At 37.2% G+C, this 13,162-nt stretch overlaps 1 protein-coding gene across 1 annotated transcript in view; it reads left to right on the plus strand.

Annotated features, from left to right (window-relative positions):
* LOC106072597 (thyrotropin-releasing hormone receptor-like) overlaps positions 1 to 13,162 on the plus strand; it is a 196,209-nt gene that overhangs the window by 80,467 nt on the left and 102,580 nt on the right. The window contains exon 2 of the mRNA XM_056036494.1: positions 5,993 to 6,116. The gene's annotated coding sequence lies outside the window, so the exon portion shown is untranslated. The remainder of the gene's footprint in view (positions 1 to 5,992; positions 6,117 to 13,162) is intronic.

Here is a 13,162-nt window from a genome sequence, read left to right on the forward strand (position 1 = left end):
GATAGAGGAGCCGGCCATTTTCCGTGTGGCACGCTTTTCTTCCAGAGCTGAGGACCATGTTTTCTCGCTGTCCATAGCTTTCTTGGTCACCGTCTCTCTCCAACTAGTGCGGTCTAGGGCTATGTCTTCCCAGTGGTCAGTATCAATGGTCACTGATTTTTAAATCCCGCTTTATCACATCCACTTAACGGAGGTGGGGGCGACCAGTTTTTCTTGAGCCAAACACAAGATAACATACAGTTCGCTATAAATATTAAACAGCTTATTTGTTATTTGTTTTTTCGAGTCGATTAAAGTGACCTTATAAAGTTGACCATTTCTTTGCATCCAAATGAAGATAATAATCATTATTCCAAATTTTATTCTTTATATGTTTAATAGTATTCGATTCTATTCTGTGGTATCGATGCGTAATATGTATGTAGTGGAAGGGAAAGTTAAAAGAGGGGTAACTGTTTTGTTTCTTATACTGAGTTCTCTTCCTTGACGAGTCCTCTCCCCTTGTTAATGAGTTTTTAAAGTTCATGAGTTCTCATTATTAGTCTATTTCTTTCCCTTTAACATATTCTATTTCATCTTGGGGAGTTCCCTCCCATTACATAGTTACAAAAACTGATTAAAACTATGACTGGTCCTGCAAACACTATTTACCCACAATCTCACTCATACATATAATGTAAACACACACACACTCATACACACCAAACAAATTTGAAATGGGGGGTGGGAGGAGTCTTTCTGTCAGTCTGTCTGTCAGACTTCAGACATTTTACACGTCAGAGAGGTAGATGTAGATAATGCGAACCAGGTCACTTTAACACGCAATGACAGACGCATATACTTTTCAGCACAAACACACACAGCTCTCTCTCTCTCTCTCTCTCTCTCTCACACACACACACACACACATACAAACACAGCTTGTTACAGATTCTAGAAAGATACTGTTTCTGTAAACGCCTTCGCTCCCCCACCTCGCTACAGAGCATAGTTTCTTTAGGTTGAGATACTCACAACACGAACTCTAACATAAACATAATACGCAGAGAAATTCTCGTCTGCTCATTTTTTTTTTACATATCACGTGACTTAAATCTCACATACACACACAACACACAAAAGCATACACAAAAAATGCAGACTTTTAAAAGGAAGACAAAAGAGGCCATTTTTTTGTTTGATTCTAGTTTTAAATGTGTCTGTCTAACGCTCATTGGTTGTATGTAAAGCATCATAGACGGGATTCTCATCTATATGGCAGAAAAACTATAAACAGCAAGCCTTCTGATGTATCTGCTGTATCTGGTGTATCTGTTGTACTTCTGCTTCTAACCAGCTTGCTGCTGCTGAGCTGTCAGCTTAAAAAGCATCATATAGGAAATTGTCATCTATATGGCAGAAAAACTATAAACAGCAAGCCTTCTGGTGTATCTGCTGTATCTGGTGTATCTGTTGTATTTCTGCTTCTAATCAGCTTGTTGCTGCTGAGCTGTCAGCTTAAAAAGCATCATATACGAAATTGTCATCTATATGGCAGAAAAACTATAAACAGCAAGCCTTCTGGTGTATCTGCAGTATCTGGTGTATCTGTTGTATTTCTGCTTCTAATCAGCTTGTTGCTGCTGAGCTGTCAGCTTAAAAAGCATCATATACGAAATTGTCATCTATATGGCAGAAAAACTATAAACAGCAAGCTTTCTGGTGTATCTGCTGTATCTGGTGTATCAGCTGTATCTGGTGTATCTGCTGTATCTGGTGTATCTGCTGTATCTGGTGTATCTGTTGTACTTCTGCTTCTAACCAGCTTATTGCTGCTGAGCTGCAAGCTCTTTTGCAGTCTGTACCAAGGGAAAAAAAAGCGTGCTGTTTTGTAGTTTTTCAGTTGATCAGTACTGCCATACACAGTGTTAGTTATGTTGGGCGTAGTGGTAGTAGGGCCTGCCCAAAGGTGGATTAAAATGGGGCATTCAAATGAGCGTATTCACCAATCGTAAACTAACAACACCGAACCACGTGTAACCCTATCTCTGGTATACAGCTTATTACCTAATTTGTATCAATAATAGTTATCACGTGATATTTTAGTTCTGTTGTTCTCTCTCTCTCCCTCACCCTCTTTGATTTACTATCTATCTATCTATCTATCTATCTATCTATCTATCTATCTATCTATCTATCTATCTATCTGTCTGTCTATCTATCTATCTGTCTGTCTGTCTGTCTGTCTGTCTATCTATCTATCTATCTATCTATCTATCTATCTATCTATCTATCTATCTATCTATCTGTCTGTCTGTCTGTCTGTCAGTCTGTCTGTCTGTCTGTCTGTCTGTCTGTCTGTCTGTCTATCTATCTATCTATCTATCTGTCTGTCTGTATGTCTGTATGTCTGTCTATCTGTCTATCTTTATCTATCTATCTATCTATCTATCTATCATCTATTTATCTATCATCAATCTATCTATCTATCTATCGATCTGTCTATCATCTATCTATAGATCTGTCTATCTATCTGTCTATCTATATATCTGTCTATCTGTATGTCTGTGTATCTGTCTGTCTGTCTATCTGTCTGTGTACCTATCTATCTATCACCTATCTATTCATCTCTCTCTCTCTCAATTTTTAAACACAAACAGTTCAAAAGACAAGACAAACACAGGGTGTGTGATACTCTAGTAACTGAACCAATAACTGAACATTATACAATGATATCACTGACTGTATTTGTACAGATCCGAACTGAACCCTTTCTTTGTATGTACATATTGCCACCTTGAGGAGTGAAACAAGTTCGGATTGTCTCATTAAATGAGACTGAATGTCTGGGCAGTATCTTTATCTCCGGTATGTTTCACAAACACCTGTAGATAGCCCTGGAGACGCTAGAGTCCTATTTCCAGTCCGTGCGTGTTGGTCAGCTGGTCATATCATATTGGAATAGAATGTCCATTCACTCGTCATGACTGAGCGAACGTGGTACTTTTGTTTTGTCACCTGTAGAGACCAGTCACGCACGGCCACGCCTAACCCGCGACGTCAGTTTATTTGTAAAAGCGCCGACCAACAATCTGTTTCCATTAATCAAACGTATAAAGTACGTATTTTTATTTTTCTGTCAAATTTAACTTATAGGGCTCTCTTCTTTGGCTCTATTTTGGGCTTTATGTGCCTCTTTTATGGGCCATCTTGCCTCTTTTGTTGGCTTTCTTTTTTTGTTTTTATATGTTTTTATTTGTAAGTTCTAATAATTCACAAGTATTACATCATAAACAATTGAAAAGTGATTAACCTAAAAATATAATAATTGTAATAGAAATATTATTTAATATCAAACCATTGAAACCACTAGAGACAGAAAAATGATACAAGTATCCTCTACCCCAGAACAATCAACACAATATCAAATTTCCCTTACCCCTAACACCCCATTTCTGGAATACTACCGGAGTATTGTACAAGTATATGAAAATCAAACTAGATAAATCTCTACCCTAAAATCCATTTTTTTCCTAAATGTCAAATCTAAGTGACTAAGTATTTTTTTTTCAACTAAAACCAAAACTTATGTTGATTTACCCGAAAATGGAATCGTTCAATGTCCTATACATAGATCTAGACCTTCTTCTCCCCTTTCGTTGAGGATCCCACTTCTGACACCCTAAAATCCATTATTTTCCTAAATGTCAAATGTAAGTGACTAAGTATATATACTTATTAACTTTACTGTATAATGATAAATCATCAATAAAATGTTGTAATTCTAGCCAGGTCTAGATCTAAATATTTACTTTGGTAAACTGGTTGAAATGATCCTGCATAAAAGTTATCGATTGTTCTTTGAAGTGAAGGATTGTCATTATAAAATAACCAACGTGACAGCACACTCATATTATTTTTTTTAAAACCAAAGCTTATTTAAGGAAAGAACCGCATATTTACTTCGATATTTAAATATTGCAAGATTCATCTCCCGCTTTATAAAAAAAAACTATTGAAATGCATTTGTTGTATTTCTTGTTTGTGTCTTCTTTATCTTCGCCGTCCCCGCCCCCTTATTGTAGTGTAGATTTACAACTAAAGCAAATGGTTACCCTTAAAGGCACATTGCTCGTTCCATATGCTAGGACAAATTTGTACAAGTGCTCCTTCTTCCCTAGTGCTATTAGAGCATGGAATGGGTTGCCTGAGCAAGCCAGGAAAACCAGTGACTTGGCAGAATTTAAGTCATTGGTTAATATGCATGACAGAATGCATGACGAGTAGGACGTAATCGTCTTCTTTTTTTGAAGTAACGTCTGTATTATATAAGATAAGATAAGAATAGTCTACTTGATATAGGCAAGTGATTGTTGTCTTGAAATACACGGTCTAGAGTGGTTTTCATTTACAGACAAGAAACGACACGAGAATATGATTTATAGCCAAAACCAAAAATGAAACTTTAAATGTAGATTACATAAGTAACCCAAAATATGTTTTCTTAAGTGCAGATTATATAAATCGAAAAAAAGCCGCAGGAAATTGTGACGCCGGGTAAATAATGGCGGCGGAATATTTGGAGCTAACACAGCGGAGAAATAAATGAATATTTTACCCAGCATTCAATCATCAGTGCCTTGTAGATCGTGACCTTCTGAAAATGTGTAAATAACATTAATAGTAATTTTAGAATGGTACACACCGGTGACGCCCGTTGGTTTGTTTCCAGGATTTATATTGTTTATTTTGGCCGGGACACCCCACCATTTTTTAAATATTATTTTTACTTATAATAAATGGGCCACGTTTTAACGGTCAAGCTAGCAGACCTCCTTAGCCCATGAGTTGGTGTATCTGTTATCCCTCTCTTTCTCTCTCTCTCTCTCTCTTTTTCTCTCTTTCCCTCTCACTTTCTCTCTCTTTCTTTCTCTCTCTCTCTATTTAGCTCTCTCTCTTTCTTCCTCTCTCTTTCCCTTTCTCTTTCTCTCTCTCTTTCTCTCTCTTTCCCTCTCTTTCTTTCTCTCTTCCTCTCGCTCTTTCTCTCTTTTTTTTCTATCTCTTTAGCCCTCTCTCTCTTTCTCTCTCTCTCTTTTATCTCTCTATCTTTATCTCTCTCTCTTTATCTCTCTATCTTTCTCTCACCTCTCTCTCTCTTTTGCTCAATCTCTCTCTCTCTCTCTTTCTCCTCTCTCTGGAACCCCATTTTTTAAAAATCTGCGCATTGTAAAATTTCTCCGAAAAAGACTTTTGACTCGACTCGATTGGAAAGACCGGCCACATAATGTGCACCAGTCCAGACGCATACACGCACTCGTACTTTGGGCCAGTTAATTGTGGACCAACATCGCCTGGGGATTGCAGATGCAATCAAGGACAGGCCTCTTTAGCCACACAAGAAGTTGCGAAGGGAAAAGGCTACATCTCGAGACGTAAAAATGCCACAGATATTATAATAATAATATTGTTAAATTAACATTAATTATAATTTAAAAAAAAAATAACTGCGTTTAAAAAACGGAAGAAACGAGCCAAAATAAGAATTTAAAATTTAACGCCAAAATAAGAATTTAAAATTTAATGCCAAATAAGAATTTAAAATTTAAGAACGAAAAAAAGAATTTAAAATTTAAAGCCAAAATAAAAATTTAAAATGTATGGCCAAAATAAGAATTTAAAATTTAAGGCCAAAATAAGAATTTAAAATTTAAGGCCAAAATAAGAATTTAAAATTTAAGGCCAAAATAAGAATTTAAAATTTAAGGCCAAAATAAGAATTTAAAATTTATGGCCAAAATAAGAATTAAAAATTTAAGGCCAAAATAAGAATTTAAAATTTAAGGCCTAAATACAAATTTAAAGTTTATGGCCAAAATAAAAAAACAAACAAGAAAGGAAGAAAAAGATGTCGGTATAGAAATGTTCTCTCTACAAATTATGTAAGTAGTTTATGAGTTGACACATTTGTATGTTCGATATTTCTCAGGTGTCTTTGTAATCTTATATTAAACAGGTCAAGGTCGTGTTAAGGTCACCCAAAGGTCATGTTGAGGTCATGCCGAGATGCTGCTGATGTGGATGCCCCCGTTAAATAATTTACAAGAGAAAAAAACCAATCAGCTCGAAGTGAATAACAGGTAGGTTTTAGATCACTGGTTCTTAATCTGTATTCAGTAGCTCGATAACATTGTTTTTTTCATACATGTATCTGGTACGTGCATGGAACTGGTCAGTGTAATTTTTTTTTTTTTAAGAGAAGCAAAGGATTCTAGAACTAGGACCAGTTTTTAGTGAGTCCAAAAAATTATTAGACTTGGCTAAATGTATATGGTCTAATAATGCTGTCTATCTAAGTACTGGTTAAATCTCTCTCTCTCTCTCTCTCTATCTATCTATCTATCTGTCTATCTATATCTAACTATCTATTTCTCTCTCTCTCTCTCTCTCTCTCTCTTTCTTACTTATGTATATGGTCTAATAATGCTGTCTATCTAAGTACTGGTTAAATCTCTCTCTCTCTCTCTCTATCTATCTATCTATCTGTCTATCTATATCTATTTCTATCTATTTCTCTCTCTCTCTCTCTCTCTCTCTCTTTCTTACTTTGTTCCAATAAGACGCAAATGTATATGGTCTAATAATGTTGTCTATTTAAGTACTGGTTAAATATCTCTCCCTCTCTCCCTCTCTCTCTCTCTCTCTCTCTAGCTATCTGTCTATCTATATCTATCTATTTCTATCTATCTATCTATCTATCTATCTATCTATCTATCTATCTATCTTTCTATATATCTATCTATCTCCGTCTCTCATTCTCTCTCCTTTTTTATGTTTCTCTTTCTCTCTCTCTCTCTCTCTCTCTCTCTTACTTTGTTCCAATAAGACGCAAATGTATATGGTCTAATAATGTTGTCTATTTAAGTACTGGTTAAATATCTCTCTCTCTCCCTCTCTCTCTCTCTCTCTCTCTCTATCTATCTGTCTATCTATATTTATCTATTATCTATCTATTTCTATCTATCTATCTATCTATCTATCTATCTATCTATCTATCTATCTATCTATCTATCTATCTATCTATCTATCTATCAATCTATCTATCTATCTATCTATCTATCTATCTATCTATCTATCTCCGTCTCTCATTCTCTCTCCTTTTTTTATGTTTCTCTTTCTTTTTCTCTCTCTCTCTTACTTTGTTCCAATAAGACGCAAATGTATATGGTCTAATAATGTTGTCTATTTAAGTACTGGTTAAATCTCTCTCTCTCTCTCTCTCTCTCTCCCTCTCTCTCTCTCTCTATCTATCTATCTATATCTATCTATCTATCTATATCTATCTATCTATCTATCTATCTATCTATCTATCTATCTATCTATCTATCTACCTATCTATCTATCTATCTATCTATCTATCTATCATTCTCTCTCCTTTTTTATGTTTCTCTCTCTCTCTCTCTCTCTCTCTCTCTCTTACTTTGTTCCAATAAGACGCAAGTTCCGACAAAATTGACACAAACTCAGAAATCTATTAATTTATAAGATGCGATAAAACAGTCTTCTACTTACTTAGAAATAAACACAGCCGCTCTTATTTAAAAAACCAATAAAACCCAATGACCGGAAATACAAGGTTATTTGAATTAAAAAAAATGGTCTCAATAAAACACTTTGATGACTAAAAAAAAAACCCCAGCTCTCACTCTTTCAAACAAGCCATAAAAAAACAACAACGTAGACCGCACCGATGGTCTCGACTGTGTTACTGCCCCCGGTGTCCCAGTAAATAAAGCCAATGTCTCCTCTAGCCTGGAATAATGACCAGTCTATAGTCTTAGACTCCTCCCAAACAGTGTGAATGTCAAGGTCACTTGTGTTCGAGTACCTGCTCACATCGTGTTGGTCCTTGCCCTTTGAACTCTAAGGGGGTCACGGGACGAAAAACAATTCTCACACTGGAAAAACAAATTTTAATAAGGGTGAAATTGATACCTCGAATGGTGTCTGCATTTAACTCTTGGAAATTTGTGTAGATTTTATTCCCATTATAAACAGCACACTTTTTATCTTATATCTTATATAATACAGACGTTACTTCAAAAACGAGAGAAAAAACAGGCTAGAAACAAGTTCAACTTGCTTATTTTAATTCCTCGTACAAGTTTTTATTTTTTCTATTTCTTTTTTCACGTGAAAATTAAATTTGAAATTTAAACTTACTAAAAAAAATTTAAAAAAAAAGAAATATGAAGCTTGAAAAAAGTCAAAGTAAAAAAAAAAATAATTATGTTTTGTTTGTTGAGTCCAAAAAGATCTTTCTAGACTACACAAGCAGAAGGTCAACAGATCAATCACTGACCTATAGGTCCCTCGGGACACTGATAGGTGGTCAAAGAGTGAGGGTCCTTTGTGTCCAGCTTTGATCAGAGATAAGATGACCACATGACGTGTTGACAACTTAATCTTATTGATTTCAATTTCCTGGTTCTGTTTTGATACCAAACTGTTTTGACTGAAAATAGCCTCAGTCAGCAGCGGTTCTAAAAATGTGATCTGGAACTCTTTCTTCACGCCCGAAACTTTCTAAACAATTAGTGACGTAGTGGACAGACAAAAGACATACTTTTCGACTTAGGCGGGACAGTCCCGCTTTGGACCGTCTGTCACGCTTTTCATCAAATGTCCGGACGGGACAGCCAATGTCCCGCTTTGGACCGTCTGTCACGCTTTTCATCAAATGTCCGGACGGGACAGCCAATGTCCCGCTTTGGACCGTCTGTCACGCTTTTCATCAAATGTCCGGACGGGACAGCCAATGTCCCGCTTTGGACCTTCTGTCACGCTTTTCATCAAATGTCCGGACGGGACAGCCAATGTCCCGCTTTCATTTAAAAAAAAAAGTCGAACCTAACCCAGTTTTGACCTGATTATTTTACCACATATTAAGCTAACAAAGCCGTTGTCCGTCCTGGGGCTATTTAATTTTTCTTTACTTCTTCGTCGCCTGTCCTCTACAACCACTTTTTTTTTCTGGACCTCAAATGTGTGTCCTGCGTTTTTTTGGTGTTTTTTTTTAGAGTTCTTCAATGTCTCTTTTAGAGATATCTGCTTTCCTAAATGCCAGAGAGGGCAAAATGGCGCCTGAGTTTGATCTCTATAGAGGTTAAAGGATGCACACATACAACGAAACATAGATTAATAAGAATAAATTGAATACTTGGACTCAAATAGTGGCTGAGTGGTAAAGCACTTGGCTTCCAAACCGATGGTATAGGTTCGAACGTAAAGATTTTTTTGAAAGTCTCTGAGTCAACCCCACTATAATATGTACCTGACATTAGTGTTGGGAAAGTAAAGGCAGTTGGTCATTGTGCTGGCCACAGATGACGTTTACATCATATGCCTCCATACTTGCAGACGGGAATGTAGCAGACGTGAATGTAGCAGACGTGAATGTTGCAGACGTGAATGTATTCAGACGTGAATGTATTCAGACGTGAATGTTGCAGGCGTGAATGTAGCAGACTTGAATGTAGCAGACGTAAATGTAGCAGACGTAAATGTAGCAGACGTAAATGTAGCAGACGTGAATGTAGCAGACGTGAATGTTGCAAACGTGAATGTAGCAGACGTGAATGTTGCAGACTTGAATGTAGCAGACTTGAATGTAGCAGACGTAAATGTAGCAGACGTGAATGTAGCAGACGTGAATGTAGCAGACGTGAAAGTTGCAGGCGTGAATGTCGCAGGCGTGAATGTATTCAGACGTGACGCTTATCATTTCCTTCAGTTCGGCGTACCACGTTCATCTCGTCTCGTCTGCTTCTACAGAACTAAAATTACAATGCCGCCATATTTACTTCTTATTATTCTGAAAACGAGGCTCGGACCTGGTTGCTTAGGTATAGATGTCAATAGGACAAGATAAATAGGACAAGCTTTATAAGAGGACATGTTATTTGTCTGAGTGATTCGGTCCGTGTGAGTTCCCTTCAGTGAGTTACTTTCCATTGTAGTAAGAGTTAATCTGATTGATGTGGTATCGGCTTTGATCTCCTGTACGGGAAGATAATGGAATCGATACTGATGTTAAATTGCGGTCAACCTAACATGGCCGTGTATTGCCTTTAAGCGGTTCTATACGTTATGCGCTTTTCAGGCATGGGCGAATTTTAATTTCTTATAGCGTGGGAGGGAGAGGGGGGGGTCCATTTGGAAAAAAAAAAAAGGCACAAAAAATATTTAAAAAAATAACAGTTTAGCAATAGTGGCTTATTGGTTGAACGGTTGTGTTGACAGAGTGGTTGAACGGTTGTGTTGACAGAGTGGTTGAACGGTTGTGTTGACAGAGTGGTTGAACGGTTGTGTGGACAGAGTGGTTGAACGGTTGTGTTGACAGAGTGGTTGAACGGTTGTGTTGACAGAGTGGTTGAACGGTTGTGTGGACAGAGTGGTTGAACGGTTGTGTGGACAGAGTGGTTGAACGGTTGTGCGGACAGAGTGGTTGGACGGTTGTGTTGACAGAGTGGTTGAACGGTTGTGTTGACATAGTGGTTGAGTGGGCTTAGTTTGGTGGTTTTTTTATGATACAGTAACTGAGTGGTAAAGCGCTTGGTTTCCTAATCGATGGGTCCCGGGTTCGAATCCTGATGAGCATTTTTAATTTCGATGTCGTTGGTGCACCTCCGAGTCCACCCAGCTTTAATGGGTACCTGTCATTTGTTGGGGAAAAGTAAAGGCGGTTGGTCGCTGTGCTGGCCACATAACACCCTCGTTAACCGTCGGCAACAGAAACAGATGACCTTTACATCATCTGTCCTAAAGATCTGAAAGTGAAACTTTTTTGTATGCCTAAACCTGGAACCGGAACAAGAAAACATTAAAAATACTTTTAAAAAAGACTATACTTCCTTTATACAACTTTTTCAATTAATAACTAACGATTTTTAGATTTAAAAAGAATGGAACATTTTTTCCCACCCCCTCCCCCCGAGAAAGACTCCTGGTCAAGCGAATGTCTAGATCTACTACACTTAATAATATTCCAATGATAGGCTTTTAGATCTAGACTTAGAGAACGTTGCGTACAATTTTCCTGAAACTTCATCTATTAAACTCTTGACTCCATGAAGCCTTACATTCGGAAATTCCCGAACGCGATAGTCCTTTCAAAATCGATGCTGGATCTAGGTCTGGGCCTTGTTCTCTAGCCAAATTTAAATGTATTTCTTTTTTTTTACTTTAAAAAAGGATAACGGTCTAACTACAGTTTTCTTCGTGTGGCCAAAGAGCTAATAATTTTTTTTTCTTATCGTTATACATGAACTATTAAATTTCTAGGAAAATCGATAGATCCATTTTTGAGATCAGTGTCCAGGTTCAGGGTTCAAGGATCCATGAAGTTCTGACTTGAATAGAGGTATTGCGAAAATAACGTTTGAAGCGTGTATGTTAATTACATTCCAATAATATTTTTAAAAAAAAAACACCTTAGAGGTTTTACACATTTCCATCAACAGGGGATCAGCTTGAATAGTCGTTTCCCGGGTACGCTGTTCTGACTCATCGTGGCACCTGGGTGGAAACGGCTACTTGAAGGGGTAGCTAGGCTAAATGAATGGCGAAACATAACTCCCGTGGGGATGCCCACGGGTACACGAGAGTCCACCTTTTGCACGGGCCGGGTTGTAAAAAAAAGTCCCCCACAAACCTGTCACACATCCATGCACTGTTCCTCAAGGGACCGTTACAAAAATGGCGAGTCCCCCCCACGGTTAGCTTGGTATAACGAAGGAAAATGGCGGAGGCTCCCGGTGTCCTCGGCCTTCGGCCATGTGCAGCCAAGCATGCGTCGAGGGCCAAAAGGCATGGGAAATAGCAATGCTTTACATAGGCATTAACTCTGGTCTCTCTCAAACAGAACTGTGTTCTCACAGGTTTTTTTTTTTTTTTTTACTGTTTGGCGTCCAAACAGGTTTTTTTTTTTTACTGTTTGGCGTCCAAACATGTTTTTTTTTTTTACTGTTTGGCGTCCAAACAGGTTTTTTTTTTTACTGTTTGGCGTCCAAACATGTTTTTTTTTTTTACTGTTTGGCGTCCAAACAGGTTTTTTTTTTACTGTTTGGCGTCCAAACATGTTTTTTTTTTTACTGTTTGGCGTCCAAACAGGTTTTTTTTTTTACTGTTTGGCGTCCAAACAGGTTTTTTTTTTTTACTGTTTGGCGTCCAAACATGTTTTTTTTTTTTACTGTTTGGCGTCCAAACATGTTGTTTTTTTTACTGTTTGGCGTCCAAACATGTTTTTTTTTTTACTGTTTGGCGTCCAAACAGGTTTTTTTTTTTACTGTTTGGCGTCCAAACATGTTTTTTTTTTTACTGTTTGGCGTCCAAACATGTTTTTTTTTTTTACTGTTTGGCGTCCAAACAGGTTTTTTTTTTTCAAACTTAGAGCTCAAAAAGCCTTCGGCTCAGCTCTTAAGACGATCAAACGGAATAGTCCTTATATGCACACCCCCATCCCCCCCCCCCCCCACACACACTGCCATTAACCGCCTCCTTTAAAAAAAAAAAAAGGCACTAGCTGTAGACCTGTACGTGTAGAGATGTCGGTGAGTGAAATACTCTCTTCGGTGACTGGGAGGGAAACAAACATTTTAATCGTTTTCCATTCTGTTTACCTCATTATGTTTACTTCATTATGTTTACTTCATTATGTTTACTTCATTATGTTTACTTCATTATGTTTACTTCATTAAGTGTCTATGGCGAAGCATCTGAACCGCTTTGTATTGGATACTAGCAAAAAAAAAAAAAAAAAAAAGACCCTGATGACCTTTAACATCACCTGCACTATAGGTCACATTATCTGAAAGGGGGGACTTTACTTTTTTTTTTTTTACTTTGAAACGGCCCTGCTTTATTTGGTTTTTTTTTTTAAATATTTAAAACGAAGTCAAATCAACTGAAAATCTGAAATTAAATTATTTCCTTTTAGACCCCCCCCCCTTTTTTTTTCCATGACAGGGGAGGGGACGTTTAGTAAAACAAAGAAAGAATGGACCTCATTCACCAATCGTAAACAAGCAAACATTTAGCCACGTGATTCTATTTCTCTTCTATACAAATTATGATCTAATTTTTAATACACAATGGCTATCACGTGACAGTTTTTTTTTCTCGTTGT

Source organism: Biomphalaria glabrata, chromosome 7 (assembly GCF_947242115.1).
Source record: "Biomphalaria glabrata chromosome 7, xgBioGlab47.1, whole genome shotgun sequence".
Taxonomy (NCBI): Eukaryota; Metazoa; Mollusca; class Gastropoda; family Planorbidae; genus Biomphalaria; species Biomphalaria glabrata.